The sequence below is a fragment of the Nomia melanderi genome, chromosome 10 (genome assembly GCF_051020985.1).
Source record: "Nomia melanderi isolate GNS246 chromosome 10, iyNomMela1, whole genome shotgun sequence".
Taxonomy (NCBI): domain Eukaryota; kingdom Metazoa; phylum Arthropoda; class Insecta; order Hymenoptera; family Halictidae; genus Nomia; species Nomia melanderi.
The window spans coordinates 4,790,158-4,808,328 of NC_135008.1; the positions used below are offsets into that span (position 1 = coordinate 4,790,158).

The following is an 18,171-nucleotide window of genomic DNA, read 5'->3' on the forward strand; positions in this document are numbered from 1 at the left end:
CGGGAAGAGTGGCTGCAGACCAGTGACCTTACCGTTGCATCGGTGCAAGCGTTATTTGTGTTTATCGATCCGTTAACGCGCCGCCATTCGGATATCAAGAGTGTATCCCACGGTGGATGTTTACAATGCGAATTATATCATTTCGAGCACGTGGGATTTCAGCGATCCGATCGGGAACGCGGCTGAGGTAATATCGAGACGGAAACGGACACGGAAAAACCTGCTTTTTACCCGGACAACGGTGACTCTGTGAAATAGGCATTCGCAACAGGTCTTCGCCGATTGCGTGTCGCTTGATCTCGATGCATCCACGGCCCGTCGCCTCCGGGTGATTTTTATTCACGATCCGCCGGTAATAATCTCGCTTCGCTCCTTCCTCCCGGCGTATTCCCGTTTCACGCCGTCGGTTTGCGTGAAAGGCATCGCATACCTGGTTGCATAGCCATTGGTTTCGTACAATGTCGCCGAATGTCGCAATCGATTATGAGGAACGTCGAGTACCGTAAAATCGTCGGGCGCCGTACGCACGTAGGCTTATTAGGCGGGTGACAAGTTATCGCCGCGGCTTGAAACGCAGTAACGAGCACGGAAACAGAAACGTCGGGCCCATGAACAATCGTGCCACTCAAGAATCACCTCGCGTGAACGCTGGCCGCATATTAATTGACGCGGCCGCTGATTTCAGTTAATAATCCTCTGTCTCTCCGCTTCTCCTTCTTCCACGTTGCTTCTATCATCAGTTGGCTGTCGAACGGCATGCTGGCGCGTTGACACAATTACGATATTTCACGAATAAATCGATACATAGGTGTACGTATCTCTAACCCCTTGTCTCGCAATATTCTGTCGAGTTGAAACTGAATGTTATTCCTCTGTTATCACTTGTGACGCTGTAGAGTGAACGTAGATGCGGAATGAGTACAGAATTCTCTTCTTCTACTGGTGATTTGGTGCAGTAAAATTATAATATTTGATGTTTAATATTGAACTATGTATAATGCGTCGATGTGTGAAATATTGGGATAAAAAAGCTTTGTTTCTTAATTCGCTTGTGATTTCTCTTTGAGTTCATTTAAAAAACATCGTCTTTGTCCAGTTAGAAAATGTTAAATGTATCTAGCGAAATACTTCCGAGTGCAAAGGGTTAAGAGTGAAATCGCGTGGCGAATGGTTAATTTAGATCTGGAAAAAAATGAACATCGATTACTTCTTATTCTCTGTCTCATCCGTTTTTCTTGGAAATCACGAGCATCTTGTTTCGCGAACGCTAACGAAGGGCTACGTTAGACATGCTCCCGGCGACAATAAAGTTCCGTCGCGCTCTCCATAAGAAATTCCGTCGAGCGGCGCAAAAATGTTTCGCGATGCCTGTCACGTGCGGTAAACACGAACGTGCGCGGAAGTTCGGCCCACTTTTCGGCCGCCGCGTTCACGAAAATTTTCTTCGTCGCCGTGATAACCATCGTTACGATCCCGCCGAACAATTCTACTATGGCCGACGGAAATGAATCTGTCGACCAGTCGCGCTGCTTTTATTAGGCACGGAATCTTTCCGCGACGTGCGACCGTACGTTCAACAGTTTATGCGTTGTTCCCTTGGTCCAGACAGTCGAGACGGAACGCTCAGCCGTTTTGCTTTTTTTCTAGAAAGTGCACCTCGCGATGTTCCGCCTGAACGCTGCGTTTAACTCGCTCGTATGATTAATAGTTGCATCAGAAATTTCTAACTCCTTCGGTTATCCGAGTTAAATAAAACATTCGGCGTCGATGATTCCAATGCGGCAACATTAAAGCCAATAAAATGCTGGACTTTATTGCACTTCGCACATTTCTGTCTGACAGCAGTGTATAAAAATGCACTTACAACATCCGGTCACGAAATAGGACTGGGCACCGTGTCCGCTCATCGTTGACTTTTTCTACTTTGCACAACGACTTCTCTGCGTGTGCCTAAATTTGCCAACATCCTGTATATATCCTGTCGCAATAGGACCGGTCGAATTTTTTATCGATTCGAGCGGACTCTATTCGTGGACCTCGATGCATCATTAATGATCTCCTGCTCATCTCTCCGGCCATATTCGGACGAATCTGCCGGGGGATCCTGGCACGACCTCGCGTCTCGTCTTTCTTCTTGTTAATTGGAATCGATCGCTATCTACGGTTAACCTGAACTCTCTACTTTTAGGAGCTCCATTACGAGCACTTTTTTAACAATCATACTCAAAAAGAAACAATACCTATTACTACTAATTGCACCTGTTAATTAAGAGCAACATAACTAACCTCTTTCAAAAATACACGTACAATAGTGGGACACGTTAACCTTTAAATACAGCAATCGGTTTCTCAGATCGCTGGAAAGTTGCAAAGAGAATTATAAATTTTAATTCAGCACATACTGCTTCGTTCTAAGTCACACGTAAAAGAAACTTCAGTTTAACGCGAAGTAACACTGAAAACTCAGGCAAGGATCTTAAAGCTCTCATCAGAATGCTAGGATTATTTCGGTTCCTCTAAAACGTGCCCCATTTTCCTCCCTCGTGCCCCAGTTCAGTTTCCCCGATAGGATCATCGTATTCTCGATCCGTGACGGCAGCGTCGAGCAACGACGCCGTGACGCACGTCCCAAACCGGCCGAGCCGCACCGATGAGATGGTATTATTTTTAAGACCACGATCGTTCATTCACGTTTTTCCCAGGAACGTCCTGAGTCAGCCTCTACAGGCGTCCCGCTCGGAACGGTTCGCCGGATTCCCTCGCGGGAACGATCGGGACACGCGATCATCTTCGCCGGCGATGCCGGTGTTTATTTCGAACGGCTTTTGCGGTCTAGCGGCGTGAGTCATCGGAAGAGATTCCCGGCGCTGCCTCCATCAAGGTCGCCGATGGCCACGACCTTCGTGGTACCGATCTCTCAGGCGCCATGCAGCGACGCCCGAAATAGTTCGAGAGCTTTTCCCTCGTCCACCTTCGTCCTCTCCCCGTTTTTTTTGCGATTCCGAATGTGAAACGTGAAATTGTCGCTCGCCGCGGTTTTACGAATAATTACGACAAACGAGAAAGCATTTAAGTCGTAAAACAGAACGGTAGGCAGTTCCTGTTCAAACGGCTGCGAGAAAGTTTCGGCGTAAGATGCTATTAATGCGGTCTTTAATGATCCTTAAGCGGCCGCGGAAAAACGCAGTAATTCCGATGTGGTTCAACGGGGCCACTAAAACGAAGAAATGGCGCGGGAGACGGCAATGCGCAGGTGGTGCTTTAATACGGGATCATGTTCTTGTCCCCCTTTTACATCGGAAGACAATGAAGTTGCGGAACAATTGCTGTATCACTTCGGTCTGTATACTTCGAGAGCTTGGATAAAGCAGCACAAGTTTCCTTTTCATGTCGGCCGCTGGAAGTTTATTTTTTTTCAAAACTGGACGTTGCATAAACATCCGCAATCCAGGTACCGCGCTCGTTGCAACAGAAGTAACCGGCGAACTTGCGCGGACGTAAGAACGAGCGGTCGAGCGTCGAGTGTCCTGTGCAGGCGTTGAACTCACCGGAGCAAACGCGTAGAACAGCTTCGCTGGTCCGTGCTAATTGATTTCGTCGTGTCAGTGTATATCCTGTCATAATACAGTAATAATATGTACTCTGTATTATTAACAATCATTATAATTTACTGACGATACAAGTCAGCGATCGGTATCGATATTTTCGCACGTTCCATCGCTAATATTTCACGAGAAACATGCATATCTAATAAGTCTTCATGCATTATCGCCTTAAACGATCTACTCGCAGGATATGACGGTGCTTAACGTTTAACGAGAACCACGCTCGACGCTTCAATCCGTCCGGTACTGTTACTAGAAAGTGAAAACAGGTTGTAAGCAGTTCGGTTAAAGGCCGTGACACGCAGCGAAGAACAACCTCTTCGCCGTGATCTTGAAATCGACTAGTCCGACCCGGTTCCCAAGATCGATGCGATAAGTTCCGCGTGAAACTCTGTTCCCGCGTTTGCGCAAAAATTACGGGAAAATATTTACCGTCGCGACCGACGACAATAGGCTGGCTCGCGGGCAACGAGTCTCGAACAACGGAACCCACGGACGACGCTTCAATTAAGATTTTACGCCGTGAACTTTAAGATTTACTAGCCCATTCTTTTTCTTTTCACGCCTGTCGGTCGATCATTGTTCAGGGCGTTCACCATTGCGGGCGTTATTCCGCGGAGTCGCATCAATTTGCCGCGTTAATGGCCGCGCGCGCTCGATTCCCATGGAATTTCCGCCGGGAAAATCTCCGGAGTTCCCGCCCCGTTGTTCAAACACGGCGAAGAAAATTAGGAAACAACAGTATTATTCGCTTAAGGGAATCGGTTCCCAGTTTCCGAGTCAAGCTCGAACCTGTCGTCTGCGCGAGACGTGATCAGCTGCTCTAATTAAGCGTGATTAGTATAGACTGATAACGATCACGGGAACTTCGAGTGCAGTGACAAGCGAACGTGCTCCGCCGGCGTTTTACGAGTCAGTTATTACACCGTAATGCAGTAATCACGCGTTTCCTATTTCCTCTCCGTCTCGTCGCCGTTCAATTAACGCTTGCCAGTTGCCCGTTATCAACATGCAACACAATTTATTCCTACCGTTCGTCAACGAAAAACGACGAACGAGACTCGAGAGCCTTTCGCTTCTGCGTTTCGTTTTCTTTTTTTCCCCCCTTTTCCCTCTCCGTATTATTCACCTCGGAGAAATTCGACCGACGTGCAATACGGTTAAATTAAGAATGAAATAAACGCGACGATAGTAACGGCGAGTTTCTTATTTTTGAAACTAATACGATCGATGGACGATCGTTGAAGCGACGGACGCGGGTCGTTGGAAGTCTTGCGGACGCTTGCGCAAATGCAGGCCTCTTAAGATGATTGCCGGTAGTTGAATGGTAAGTGCAGAATTTATGGTTCGTTAGCCTGCAATTAGAACCAATCCATTTAACGTCGTTCTAATCGAGTCCAACAGCCGACGGATCGGCACAAAAGCATCGTAACACGGGAGCGACTTCGCAGTGCTGATTCCTTATCTTCCACGCTATCCACTGAACCAATTTCCCCTCCTCTGAACTGCTGTCTCGAATTCGACGTGTTCCTTATACTATAGCTGAAATCGTTCCCGCGTGAATAAATAAAATAAGAACAGCAACCGAGGAATTCGACGTCGGCATTTCGAAAACAAAGAGGAGCGAAGGGGGAAGGAAACAGGTTACGCGTAAACAAGAATTGGCGAAAATAGCTTAGCCGTATTCCCCGGGGCGTGTTCATGCAAATTCGGGGATTCTTATGTAAAACGGCGGCTCGCGGTGCAAATTACCGAGACTCTCGTAAGGTCAGAATTCTGCTTTCATTCGAATCGTTCCCGAACCGAGTAATCTGTCCGCCGTCAACATCGATAACGTAGGAATATAAATTGTCTAAATAATCAATCATGCTATTTGTCGTTTCACCCGAGACGCCGCGATAACGTTTGTTTAGAGAGTTACTCTGACAAATGCGCGGTGTACAATAATTGAAGGACACAGGCGAATACAATGGACGAGTTAACTCGCGTTCGCCGGTTGCCGGGTGAACGATTCTGTCGGACTGACGAGAGTACAAGTGGATCTAATCGGAAATCTGCTCGCGGAACCTCTCACGACTTAATAATCCTCGTTTGCATGGAAAGAAGCAAGGAAAAAAGGACGGACGGCCGCCGTCATTGTGCTCGGCACGGGAGAACGCGCCGCTGCTTTGCGATTCATCGACATTGTCGGCGGAACTTTCCTCCGGTACGGTTTTCCCTTTCGCTCGCGGAATTAGAAATTCGAGTTAAACGCGGCTGCTCTTGTTCCGCTGCTCATCGCGGATTCCGTCGTCGCTTTTGTCTGTATTCTTGCACGTGCAATGACCTTCCGTAAGGGAGAAGAAGAGTTCACCGGCGAGAAAGTGTCATTCGCTGTCCGCTGCATATCGCTCGGCACATCCGTCGCTTTCGCCGTGGAATCCGTGCCCCTTTCTTTTTTCGGGGGTTTCCGTTTTCGTCACCTGACACACTCGCTCCATCGGATAATTACTTGCGATTCGTGTAGAAATCTGGGTTTCGATGCTGACTCGTAAAATAGGAGGACCATTGCAATTCTATTGCATTCGTTTCACCGTGTTGACTCTTTGTTCACCCTTCGACCTATGATTTCTTTCGCGTGTTAGCTGGTAATAGTTTATTGTCAACGAGTCACTGGAAACGAAGGAGAATTCTATACGCATTCCATGCCCGCATTTGCATCAAAGATTGATGATACATAACACGTGCATTTGCTAATCTCTGAGATTTCTATCCAGAGTCCGATACGCTATTGCAAGACAGGAGGGTTAACGATTCTATTAAGTTCCAAATGAAATAAAGCAGTTACGAAAGTTTTCTACGCTACGAGCCGCGTTGAATATCCGCTGGTTACATGCTCGTTAATTCGATTAGCGCCGAGCAGAATGCGCGTCGTGCGTTTTTCGGAAGGTTGCTATCTTACATCATTAATCAAGCATTCCCGCGGTACACAAGAAACCGAGAAACGGTCGCACCGACGCAAGAAACATACGAAACGATACGCCGACAGAGGGAATCGAGAAACGTTGCGCCAACGTGGACGCCGAATTCTTCGAATAAGAAAATGATGTATAGAATTACCCGCGAGAGTTTCACGTAAAATACCCGCGATATCGTAAAAACTCGCGTTTCAAGGATCGCGCGTATCGGCTCTCGCAATGACGTTTCACTTCCTAAACTATAATAATTTCCAGCCCGCGTTTCGAGTGAAATTCCAGTCATCCGCCGACGTATCGAAAGCGCGTGCCTTCTATGGCCGATCGACTCAGAGCTCCGCGATAAAAAATTCATTTTACAGGAATTCTTATCCGCGTGAGAAAAACCGATCGACCGGTATGCCTGTCGGATGAACGTCATGCGTTCCGTTTGGAGTCGTGCGTGTCAGACGGAGAAGAAACGGTCGATCGGCCCGCGATTATTGGGGAACGCGGTGTATCCGCGGGTGTTCCAAAGATCCGCGTAAAATCACCGCGCTCGGTCGTTCCTCGCTCGCGGAATTCGCCTATTCATTGGCCACCGTTCGCTTTCAACGCTGCCGGACCGAAAAAAATCGTGCTCTACTCGAATAACACGCCGTGAAAACGAGTATTATCCGCGGCAAAAAGTCGTTGAGAAAAAAACCGCGAAACATTACATAAAAATATGAATTACAACACGCGCACGCGTTTATATAAATTATCCGGTGTCCCGTGAGTGCATTACGAATCGAATGGTAACCTTAACGAACGTTGACAAAGTTTATCCGGATTTTTCCATGGTGTCCTTTGATTTCAATGATCGTTGTTTTTACAGTTGTTTTACGGTTACATTTCTTTTTGGGATAAAGTGAAGGGTGTCAAATCAGTTTGTAATCGACATATCTTTCGGTAGGGTGGAATGCCATTTAACTGCGACAATTGCGGTTTTAGTGCGCGGTCTTACCGTGATTGGCACCGATTCGGCCACTGTAAAAATTGTTGATAGCGCGTAACCTTCTCCACCTGAGCGCACGTTTCTTTCCGTATTTGCAACGCTTTCACGGAACGTAACCCTCGCGAATCAGGTGGCTCTACCGTGTTCTCATAACTCCGGCTGCTCGGCCGATGAGTCAAGTGGTCCTAATTAGTGAGTCAAGGATCAGAGAAACACTGCTTGGCATACTTCACTCCCGACACGTTTTTGGTCCCGATGATCGCGAGGCTATTAACGTACAGGATCTATAAAAGAAGAATTTAACCTTCGGAGGCTGTATCCTTTCTCGCTCGAAATGAAATTGCCGCTAAAGAGAACTATTCCAGCTATTATTTCACAGATTGCGGATCGGCCGTGATTACGGGGAAATATTTATTTTACGCGAGCCGATTCTATAATTGCCCTATATTATTAACGCTGACAACATCCCATTAGTTGTTCCAATCGAGAGAGGGAAAAAGTGTAACAAGTTAATCGATTACGTCGCAGTAAACGCACCGGGAATAGTTCACCGTTCTCGTCGCAAATTACAATGCACACTGAGCCACGGGCAATGAACATTAATATTCAGGCGCTGTTTCGTCATTCAATTTCTCGTATTCGCGTTCGTTGTAGCGAGAATACCTAGGAAACTGTTACGTGGCGGTAATTCATGGCGCGAGCCAGGAATACAGTGATTACATTAGAACCCGAACAATTCACTTGTTTTGCAAATTGTTTTCTCTATGCCGTCGACCAGAAACTTTGACCCCCGACCGTCCCCGCGGAATTGGAGCAACGATAACGGAAGCGTATCGCGAATATCAAAATTCCGCGCTTGTTCTCCGTGACACCGTTATTTTCCGCCGCTTTCCCCCGAACGAACGGAATCGATTAAAATCTATTACGAATGACTAGACGCGCGGAATTGTTCGTCGAAGATCGTGATTTCATCCGACCGATTTGTCTCCTGATGCAAGAAGCGTTTGTGGAAATGTTTAGGGAATACCCTCGAGGTAAATTCATGATCATAGGTTTATTACCCGATGACGGTTCCAGTAGTCGATCATCTGTCATTCACTGAAGTTGAAGTCGGAAGCCTGACGCAGACAAATAGTATACAGGATTGAACCCATTTAATCTAGAGTTTCATACATCGAAAATCAAACATCCGACATACATCCCACTTACTCTCATAAATATCAATCCTTTGCAGTCGAAAGATTTTCACTGGAAATATTCAATATTCTCCGATGAGATGATGTTCCCTGAAACTAATTAACGAGAAAACATATATAAATTCAGAAGGGAAGTTATTTTATTTCAATATTCCACGTATTGATGCATCATGCAAAGCTTAATATTATACATAAGACTTTATAATTTCGCAAATCAAATCAAGTGGCGACTGAGAGTCACCTCTCGAGTGCAAAGGGTTAACATTCAGCTAATCCTAGCACTAATTTTATTCAACGATCTTACTCGAGCCATAAATCCGCTTATCACTCGCCAAGAGAAGAAGCCTGCCTTCGAACATTCGATTCCCGAAGCTACATTTTAGGAAGCGTTCCTCGAATAGAATAAAAGGGAAAAGAGACTCGGTCGCACGGGTGCATCCTGGATCGACTGAATCCCAAAAGAACGTCGCTGCACGTCGGTGGGCCAGGGATCACGACCTTGCTCGCGGTACACGCGAATCCGGGATTCGATCACGTTCGCCTTGCCGCGAGAGGGCCGGGTCGAAGCTCGGCTTTTTCTTTTCGTGCGTTGATCGCCGTGCAGGCCGGCATGGGAATTTAACATTCCGGTGGCGTCGCGCGCGCGCCGGCCTCTAATGTAAGGCCTTTCCAGTCGATGTAGCCAGGTCTATACGGTACATGGCCCCTTTCTTATTTCTCCTATGAGCCACGCCTAGCACTTGCCCCGTGGAACCGTTTTGCGCACCCTTCACCACACACAGAGCGACGCCGGTTACGCTTCGCACAGGGAACCTGGCCGAGTCTCCTCGACCGCGATATATCTCGACCGATGATATCGCCGAGCCGAGTTATCGGGCAGCCACCCGAACAAAAGGACATAGATCTACGCTGGATCTATGAACTATCCCGCCATGCACGCCGCGATCCGTCGGGTTTTCTATTTTCGGAGCCGAGATTTCGGCCCGCCGATCTGCCACCTCGCGCGCCCGTGTTGCGCGTTCAAAATAGACTTATCGGACGCGATCTCTTTACTCTCCTTTATTCGAAAGCTTCTTAATTGTTCGCCGGATAGTACCTGTCGATGGTTACACAATGCAGATTAGCCCGAGAACTTTCGAACGTGTTCAACAATGAGCGAGACGTGCAGTTTATCTTCGAACACTTCCTGCAGCATGTAAGCGCGGTAGGCTGAAACTCAAAGAAAGCAGTCCGGGCTCTATTGTGTAACGCTGTTCCGTCGGCCCGATTAGCGAAATGAGGTCTAACAAATTGATTCTACGTAGAACCGATAGTACGTCTCTCGCACGCCACGCGATAATGAATCGCGACCCTTACGCCGCGGTGTGCAGCTCGATTGATGGGAATTAATGGGGCATGCGTACCGAGTGCTCCATTAGAGATTCTTATTGATGGGACAGTTCAATCTTTCCTTGTTTAGATCACGTGGTCAATGGAAGAACAGATCATTCGTTTAGTAAGCGCGCGTCTCATCCCTTAAACAGACGGCTACGAGGCGCATTCTTCGCCGTTCACTTTCTAAATCTTTCTACAGGATAAAAGTAAGAGCAACCCGGTTCGCCTGCTTTATGCACCGCGAAATCTACGAGGTGCTAATGCAGCTGTCGGCGCAGGTTCACCGAGTCGGCCCGTTGCTCGTCGATCATGGAACGAAGGGAGGAAAGGTCGCGGTCGATCCCCCATTGTTACTATTCGCAAAATCTGACGCAACGATCGCTGGATCGGGGCCGAGCCATTGAGATCATACTTCGCTCGAAATCTATTTTCCACTGAGCGCGTTGTGAAACGCGCGCCTGTGGCCGGAATCAGTGAGAATCGAAGACGAAAGGTGAACAGATTCTGCCCCGATTTGCGTCATAGACAGCGAGGGGTGGAGCCGCGGGGATTAAATCGGTGTCATGCATTAATCTCGATCTGAAACGGGATCACTTTTCTCGCCGTCTGAAAATATGACCCGACCGCGGTGAATATTTTAGAAAATTTCATCCGCGAGTCAACCCCTGGGGTCCTATGGCAATCACGGCAACTTCGCTCCGGGGGGAGACTGGTTTATTTAACACTGAAATTATTCCTGATTTCTTTTCTTTGCAATTATTGAAAAGATCGCAGATGTTCCTCTGAGGAATTATTGAAGAAATTGATTGGTAACACTAGATTTGACGTTTATTCTACGCTTTATTCTATTGTTCCTGGAGAACTTGTTCTTTTATATAAATCGTGAAGATTGTGGCTTCAAAAGTAGAGTATTGCAATGTATATTCGCATAATTGCACGAATCAAAATCGACTTGAACTGTTACTAAATAATCTTTGAAAGATTCTATCCGTCAAATTGACGGGTTCCGTGAGTCCAGCGTTAATCAATTGAAGTCTCAATAGATGCACTTTTACAGTTTCCATGGAGAAATTTCAAAAATCACTTAAAGTGGTAGTAGTAGTGTTAACCCTTAGCACACCAGGTTGTTTTGTAATCTGTCAGCAACTGCAACTAATTTTTATAGTATTCATAACATTTCTTTGATCTTTTATTCTCCTTCTCAGTGCAGAATTCGGATGCGTAGAAAATCTAATAATTTTAGGGTAGTTTCTTTAAGATTCATTAAAATATTTAATATTATAACCGGTGCAATATTGAAGCCTACAGAGTTCAAAGGGTTAAGAGTATATTGTGGTACCTCGATTTACGAACTTCACTCGTTCCACTCCGAAGTTCCTACCTCGAATCCCAGTTTCCTATTATATTCTCCCTCGGGATTATAAAAGCATCACAAATAAGATCAAAACGGAGTATAAAACTATCCAGAGCGGTTCGTAAGTCAAGGTATATACCTGCGTTACCATTTGTATTCATCAGATCACTCAGATCGTTTCATTCCTTCGTTCCTCCTCTTTTTATATCATTAATCACCTTCCAATTTCAATTTCGTAGTTCACGGAGATCCGAAACTGTCCCCCAATGAATGATTATTAATCGAACGACAGTAGCCCGCGGTATTTCACAGATTACCACCGTTCAATTACGCGTCGTTCGAGATCGTTACCCCGTAATATCGTCGATCGAAGAGCTTCGAGCGAAGGAAGAATCGGGAAACCGTGTTGGCTGGCGCGCGATCGGCAATGAATCACGTTGCACCGGCCGAGCGATCCGAGTGAATAATCGTCTGAGGCTTTCTCGTGGAAAGAAGACGATCCGCGGGACGCCCGTCGATCGGTTGAAATTCAATATCGCTTCGCGGATTCGTCCGGGCCCGACGATATGCATGTTTATATCCTTCGCCGGAGGACTTCCACTCGTCGGTAAAACGTGCACGCCATTATGCGGTCACGATAGCTCTTCGTACGTGTTATTTACGATTGAACCGCGAATACCGGGCCGTGTTCTTCGATCTGCATACAATGAGTTCACCGCGCTTAGGGCATTGTCGCAATTATTATCGGCGCGCGTGCATCGGTTTCGAATTTTTAAATATTTCGCCCCGACATCGTCGATTATGCATTCTTTTCCGGGATAGATGAATAGGCGTCGCGGTTGCGCGCATGATGGAATTCGACCTCTCCGACCTCGCCCCGGGTACACAGGGAACGCTTAAAAAGTCGCCGTGCCTTTTTTCCCATCGGCGACACAGCCTGCAGCGTTACGCTCGATTGTTCCGTTACACTCGTATATTCCTCGCGGAAACGTTACAGCCTTTTACGATTATCGACGAATCGTGGCGCGACTGCGGGATTAATGAGCTCGTAAAGCGTTTACATCTTCGCCGAGATGGTACTGAATTTTTATGGGGGAATCTGCAAGTCCTGAACTTCGTTCGCCCGTGAGTCTGTTCGCGACGCGGATATTTAACATGTTCAGTGCCACGTGTACCACGCGTTAATTTTTGTAACAAAATATTTTTAAGGGACACGTGGTCAATAGCTGTATGTGTTACAAAGCACCGAAAACATCAAGAAACAACATCAAAATATATAAAATTAAAAGAAAACTTGAATGTAACTTAATATTTTATTTAAAAAATCAATACAGTTCATAAGAAAAATATGACCGAAATTTTCGTGGCATTCAACGTGTTAATTCGCGACCTAGTGTAGCTCACTATCCTTGCTTCACCCTGAATTCAATTAGAATCGACAAGAGCAGTGTAATGAACTCTTTGGCTACTGGTAAATATTCACAAATGTGTCTCTAAACGTTCCTTGTACGTATATTTTCTCGTCTATCAGTTTCAAGGAAGTTTATATCTCATTGAGAGATGTTGCACGGTTCTAGTGAAGAACCTCCGAGTGCAGGGGTTAACGTTCGATTAAAGGAGAAGTGGTGATGATAAATCTGTTTATATATTCCTATGTCAAGTATCATGGAAAAGGATAGTTTACTTTGCCATAAGGATTGAAGGATGATAAAACTGAAGAATGGCGAAGAACTAAGCACCAGTAATTGCGGAAATCACAATTCGCGGTCAAAGATTAAAGGGTCAGCCTCTCGGAATTACAAAACACCATCTCGGGAAAGCAGCCATCATCGACAGAAGCTCGTAATGACAAACGGTACTCGGAAAAGCCGCGAGAACACAGACGCTAACGGCTAATGGAAGACGGAGGAACCGTCGATTGCAAACGCGCGTGTTCTGTGATTATTCAGACGCCATAACGCGTACCGACGATGGTAATCGCGAGTATCGGGACGTCGGTGATCACGAGGGAACCTGGAACTCCTCTGTGATCGTTCCCGCCGCTACGGATCGCTCCTATTTTATTCCGCAATCGCCGCTGCGGTACCGTTTCCCATTTTTCTTTTTGCTATTTTTATAGAAGTGCCGGTTCGTTGCAACAGACGCTCAGTATTCATCCATTCGATCGCCGGATCGCAAATATTTAGATAAACGTCAGTGTTTACGGACTAATTCGGGGAAATGAAGTTGAGCTCAACATTCCTCGTAGATATTTCTATGATCTTTGAACTCCTAGCCACTTGCTCTAGAAAAACATGCATGTCGTTATACTTTTGTCCTCAAATTGCCAACGATATATATACGTCAGTAGTCATACTGGATTACATATTCCAAATTCTTTTGAAATCTAGCAGTTTGTACCGCGGTATGGGAGGTGCCAAAATTTTTAATCAAAAATTAATATTCATACCATCATATCTACAAATAAACTTCATATCGTAACGTAACAGTACAAATTCAGTGAAGTAATGTTTATTTTGTAATAAAGTTATTATTTAAAACGTGTCTCTTATATCTATTAACACGTTGACTGCCACGAAAAACAGTCAAAGGTACAAAGCAAGAATTCTTTGATTCTTGTATTACCCTATTATCTAGTTATCTACGTCACGGAAGACTTACATTCGAAATCAATTATCTTCCAAGTCACAATTTTCTGTAATTTGAAGACTCCGATCATCGGTGACCGCGTGGCAAACGGTTAAAAAACAAGAAAAGAAAATTTGTGTGGGCGTAGTAGTATAAATCTCGGAAACCGACTTAGTATAAAATTCTCAATAAACAAAATTGGCGTTTCGTTAAAAAACTCTTCGCGAGATCCTGTCTCTGATTCCATCGCCACGAGTGACTAGAGGTCCTTGAATAAATCTGTTCCTTCCAAGCCCCGTTACAATCGTTCACGTGCATCTTTCGGGCCAAAGATGCGTCGCGGATAAGCGAGTAACAAGACAGCGGAATAGTTAATTCATCCACAAGAAGCTCGGCTCTCTCGTCTTCCTCGAGCGTTATCGTCTGCGAATGCGATCCGGGGATCGGATTCGAACGAAAACCGCATTTCGATCATTTCATTCGCGATCCCCGCGACTCCGAGGATCGCGAGGCCGATCCGCGGCCACGTGGCCCGACCGCGAGACTCCGACGAGCGTCCCTCAATGTCGCGTCTTTATTAAGCTGTTCGAGGAGCGAGCGTGCCGCCGCTTCTTCGCGTCGCAGCCTGTCCGGCCGTGAGTAATCGCGGCGGTCGTGTTCGTACGACTCCCGGTTGCATAAGGAACAACAGTACACTCCTACGCCGGAGCTACGTGTTTACCGAGGATCGCGAGTGTTCGCGTGATACACGAGGAATCCTGATCGATCGATCGAAACGGACTCGATCCAAGGCTCTTGCACCGTGAGAGTTTTTCGGTGGTAAAATTCAATCGCGCTCCGAGCTGAGCTGAATCCGAGGGCGGGGCGAAGTAGATCGTAGGTTAAATTTTTCGTTCGGCCGAATGCCACTATCGAAAGGTGCGACTCGATCGAAAGATCGCCGAAGGTAACTCCAGCTGTCCCGGAACTTTTCTATTGATTTATCCCTACCGCCGCTACTCTGGAAATGATAATCAGCGGGTTTCTACGAAGAATAGGAGAGATATTTCTTGCCGATCGATCGTTAATCCTGTTTTTACTACGGTTCAATTAAATTCATTCTTTCGCGCTCGGTACTTGTTCGCCGAACATTCTTATATAATTCGAATATAAGTTGTCCGGTTTTCCCTCATTCCTTTCTCTTGTAACGGCCGTTTTTTCGTGTGCAATCGGCGGCTGGCATTGTCCCGCGACACGCAATCTATCGTGTTATCCTTTCGATCGGCGTTTTAATGATTATCAGGAAGATGGGCAATAAAGATGGTTGTCGGATTCTTGTTGGACGTAACACTCGACTGAAAGAACGTCTTTAGCGGATTTCAGTTTCTAATTCTTCGAACGTTCTATATTGATCGATCGTTAATGAGATTGCGACAGGACGAGAAATAATTAGAATCGTTGGAGATACTCAAGAATTAACTGTTTCTCTGTAAACAATCGATTCGATCTCGTCGAAGTTCGCAAAGTGTTACGAGATCTTCCTCGGTTCACCCGATTTTCCGTCGACCGGCGTCCCGAGGCGAAGCCGCGAGGTTAGCGCAGCGTGCGCTCCGTTTGTCGACCGTACGCGCGTTCTTGAACTTCCGCTTATTCCGCCGGCCGAACTTGCGAACGTAACGAGAGTCGCTAATCGCTCCGCGACGCGGCAATTACGTAAACCCGGTTGCGCAACTGGAAAGGTTCACCTTTCTTTCGCGCAACGTTCCATTTCGCGTAATTGGAACACTTCTCATTCAGAACACCTCCGAGCAAAGAGACCACGAGGGAAGTTGCCCCGCCGATTTTCTGAAATAATAATTCAATTTCCTTATCCCGCTTCCCGCGAGCGGATAGAGACACCTGGTTCGCGCGCAGATCCTTAATTAGCGGCGCGCGGTGTACAGATGTTTTATGACTGCGATTTTTCTTTAATAATTATCCCGAACGAAATTCCGTTCACGACGCCGTACGTCACGTCAATCTATTCCTTTCACTCGATCGACGTAACAGAACCGTTCGCGGTACCGATCTCTTAATTGTTTTCAGCGGTGCACCAAAGAGAAACATTGTCCGCGGCCAACATTTGAATAACTTTCCTCCGCGTTACGTTCGATCGCATTAAGGCGTTTCCCCGTTCCCATGATTGTCGGAGGAAAACAAGGTTGCGTCACACGGGGAATATGAATGAATCGGTACGTCTTCCTACCGCGTTACGGTGTAATTATTCATTACCTTGATTCCCGTTATTTCGTTTCCGTAACGCGGTTACACCGGTATCGCTCGGCAATTACAGCCAGATCGCCGATTAATTGTTTCCAACGCGTCAGCTCTTGGGCGGATGATTGCTAAATCGATTTCCCGATGCCGGAATCGGATCTGTCGAGTGATTCATCGATTTAGCGATGTCCGACAGCTTAGGGAAACGGAAATCGGTTCTCACCGTCGCGCTGATCGCTGATGAATGGAGCTGTGGGGATTCTGGAAGACAATCGCTATGAGAAGATTAATATTGAATAGGAATATTTAGTAATGGTGTCGAATCTTTAATAATTGCTTCTCACGCCATTTGCGCCGATAATTATGAAAGAGGTCTAAATGGTATCAATCTTTTCGCGTTTCAATTTGGTTTAACACGTTGCGCACCGACCCCGCGATAATTTTTAGTCTAATTGCTAGTCCTACATTAATGCAACGAGGATCTTTTGAAGTATTAGCCCCTTGCGGACGAGGATTATTTAAAATATACGAAGCTTAAGGCAGATCCTGCCGAATTATGCATCGAAAGAGAAACAGGAAACAATTAACTGATCTTTTGCTGTTTTACAAATTAAATCGTTCGAAACTTAGTATCACAAACATGAGAGTTCGACCTCGGTAGAGTGTCGACATTCGTCCGCAAAGGGTTAAAAACATTTCGCATGGGAAACGAAATTGTATATCGAAGTCTTAAATGCTAGAGAAAAAGAATTTCTTCCAATAATAAGAGATCAGTGATTTTCTTTTTGTCGGCAAAATGAGGACATTCGTCCCCGAAGGGTTAAAAATATATCGATATAATCGACGCTCCCGCTTCTAGCAGCTGAAATTTAGCCGGCTGTTAACACATTGCGGATGGCAATTTTCACTGAGGTTAATTTATATCACTATACATGGAAAACCTCAGATATCATATTGTTATGTAATATATTTTAAATAGATAATCAATTCCAATGAAATTTTATATTTTTTTCAATGCTGTGGTAATTAGCGAAGTTGCATAGCTAAGTGTCTTTACATGAAACCGAGATTCCTCGTTACCGGTACGCAATGTGTTAAAATAATGTGAAATAATCGATAAACTTATTCTTTATGCATTTCGGCTCGGGCCATTTTTATAATTATGAGTACATTTATCTTCGCGACAGAATCGGTATCATAAAACACTGAAACTCCTCGTGGCGGTAAATATTTCAAACGCTGACGCGAGAGCAGGCGCCCGACAGCTATCCCCGTCGAATCGAGAAGCCGGCCGATTGCAACCGAGGCGAGTGCATCATCAGCGTGTTTTTGCTCGGTCCTCGGAGTCTGTTTTTCTCGCCTAATGGCTGCGATTTAAGAATCACGGCCGCTTTACGTCCACCGACCTTGCCGCCCCCGTCATTTGCACTGCTCGCCTCTTCTTACCTAACCGCAATTATTTCACCTGGCGAATCCGAAATCGTGTTCCGCGCGCGCGCGCGCGCGGTTAAACGGTGCGCTTTATGCAAAGCGCAGCCTCGGTTGTTGTATTTTTAACGCGATGACAACGGCGTCTGCCTAATGCCACCTAAACGAGAGAAGCAGAACGAACTAGGCGTGCTCCTCACGGCGAACCAGGATCTCGGGATCGCTTCTGCGTCGGATTTAATGCGAGGACGTATCCGGTTCGCGCGAACCTCGAGAACGCTGTGAAGTCGATCGATCAGAGCGAATTCGACGCGGTTCGAGCTACTCTGTGAAATCATTTCTGCATTCTTAACTGAGTTTCTTCCTTGGGATCTTTAAATTATTCTAAGATACAGGGATTCTCTTAACCCTTTATGAGCCG

The 18,171-nt window shown here is 46.1% G+C and overlaps 1 protein-coding gene across 1 annotated transcript in view; it reads left to right on the forward strand.

Moving 5' to 3' along the window:
• Naa15-16 (N-alpha-acetyltransferase 15/16) overlaps positions 1-18,171 on the forward strand; it is a 47,244-nt gene that overhangs the window by 20,213 nt on the left and 8,860 nt on the right. The window lies entirely within an intron of this gene.